The sequence below is a fragment of the Cryptotermes secundus genome, unplaced genomic scaffold (genome assembly GCF_002891405.2).
Source record: "Cryptotermes secundus unplaced genomic scaffold, Csec_1.0 scaffold2862, whole genome shotgun sequence".
In the NCBI taxonomy this organism is placed as follows: domain Eukaryota; kingdom Metazoa; phylum Arthropoda; class Insecta; order Blattodea; family Kalotermitidae; genus Cryptotermes; species Cryptotermes secundus.
The window spans coordinates 19800-22065 of record NW_019740707.1 but is presented as its reverse complement, the minus strand read 5'-3'; the positions used below and the strand labels follow the sequence as shown (position 1 = coordinate 22065).

The 2266-nt window shown below is 42.8% G+C and overlaps 1 long non-coding RNA gene across 1 annotated transcript in view; it reads right to left on the bottom strand.

Moving 5' to 3' along the window:
• Positions 1-576: 576 nt before the first annotated feature.
• Positions 577-2266, bottom strand: part of LOC111872629 — a 21172-nt gene continuing 19482 nt past the window's right edge. Inside the window, exon 4 of the long non-coding RNA XR_004513929.1 lies at positions 577-901. This is a non-coding gene — a long non-coding RNA (uncharacterized LOC111872629). The remainder of the gene's footprint in view (positions 902-2266) is intronic.

Below are 2266 nucleotides of genomic sequence, written 5' to 3'. Positions count from 1 at the left end.
AGCTATAAAACCATTAAGGCATACATAACATGTTTAGGCTATCAAGAGAATACGCGTAAAATGCATATGTGACAAAACAAACAACTGCTAATAACTTCAATGCATGAGAATGTATGCAGTCAACATGGTGGGGTTAATTGGTGGGCTCATGTTATGGTAATACTGAGATTCGGCTATTTTTAAGAGTTGGTACGACGCTCCAATAAATATAAATAATTCTTTGAATTAGGTTAAAAGAAAAGCGCTGCTCCGTGGGAATCCTGTATGTTATGGCTTCCTGTCCACATCAGTTTGCTGCTCTCACAATTCTAAAAATAAATCATGTTTGGCTTCTGTGTTCAGCAAGTTTGACCACCCCTGAATTAGAGACTACTTTTTCAATTTTTTTTTTATTCGCTTAGTGGGGCTTTGAGTCCAACTGGGTCTACTCGGTACGGCGGCCACTGTTTGGCCTGTTGTTCATGCCCTGGGTGATTATGATGATGGAGAATTTGGTGGAATGAAGATTGACAGGGGAAACTGAGGTACTCGGAGCAAACCCACCCCAGCTCCACTTTTTCTATCACAAATCCCACTTGACCAGACCCGGGATCGAACCAGGGCCGCCGCGGTGGGAAGCCAGCGACTAATCGCTTGAGCTATGGCGCAGCGATTAGATACTGTTTAGTCCCACTTTACATTAGCGTAATGAAATTTTCAACCGTCTGAGCTAGCGTAGTCGAAAATCATTCTTGCTTTGAAGCACACCGTATAGGTGGTGTTGGTAGTCCATATTGTAGGGAGTGCCATGCGCACTGAACAAAATCCACTCGATTATAGATTTTCGAGACGTGACGTATTGAGACAGTCTTCTGACATCATCACGTTTTGTGACACGATTGGAGGAGAATGGCGCGACATTCTGTGAACAAAATAGAACACAGTGGGTGTACGGAGCATTTTAAGCTTAGAGGAAGTAAACAGGTTGTAATGGATTCGTCCTTGTGGGAGGGAAGACGGGACAGAGGGTAGGATTATTGATGACATCCATGCACTTGAGTCGATACTATTGATTGACGTTGATACATCGATAATTGAGACCCTTTTCGATGGACTCGAAATCTTGCCTTGAAGTTGGTGTACCTTCATTTCGTTTTAACTTTCTAAAGACTGAATCTCTTCTAAATTATCATCATCACCACTTCATGGATTAGACTAATCTCTTGTTCCCGTCTCTAATATTGTTACGTCTCCTTTCATCGTCTTCTTTGTTTTCCTATGTCTCGTCTACCAGACGAACTTTATTTATAGGCTTGAAGTGGAATCCGTTTCTGTTCCAACCTTTGCGAAAACATTTTCCATTTGTCTCTATATTCTGTAATGTTTTCATAGAAATGGAAGATGCCCAGCTTATACAGTACCTTCTCTCTCCTTTGCAACCTTTGGAAGTTCTACGTATTTAATTTCTGCCACCTGAGTTCTATTCCAGTCTATCTTACTCGGCAGTCAAAATCAAATTTATATTACGAATGACGGTCATAGATCAGTCTCTCATGGTATCAAGCACCCATCTGGGGCCCGAGACCACATTTCTGTTATCGTTAGGTAGTTGCGGGTTTGTTGATATGAGGCGCCCTCTCTGACAAGAGGACATGTAACCGAACCATTGAAATCCTCCCCCCCTCTTTTTATTTCAGTAGTTATAAAGTAGAATTATGAGAATTACAAAGAAGCATAGGTTAAGACACAGTCAGAACAAGCAGATAGACCGAACTTGCGCGGACAAGGACATCTGTTAGTTCTTGCTTCCAAGCATCTGGGATTGCTTCGAAAAGGGCAGAAATGATACTTCATGGAACCCCCACTGAGTTTCTTTAGAAATTGAGAAGTTGACTGTTATGCCCCAAAATTTGAGATAGTAGAAGAAGCCACGGCCCAAAAATGTTCGCGCCTAGCGAACAGTGTTGCACAGTTATTGCCGCAACTTGTAAACATCAGTAATGGCAAGTAGGTCAGGAATCTGCTTGCCCAGCAAGGCTGTGTCCTCACAGCGCCAGAAGTTTGCCTAACTCGGGCACTGGAGAATCGGAAGAGATTGCTTACGCAGCGATCAGACGCCCGGGGGGTCTGCCCACATCCCGATAAGACCCAATGAAAGCCTAACTTTAAGAAATTAGAACACAAGGGAGGAGCTATCTACCCCCTTGTCGTCCACGCGGAATCAGCGAATTAAGACTATAAATGAGGGAAATTCAAGAGACTTGGAATTCTGATTTTAAACAGAATA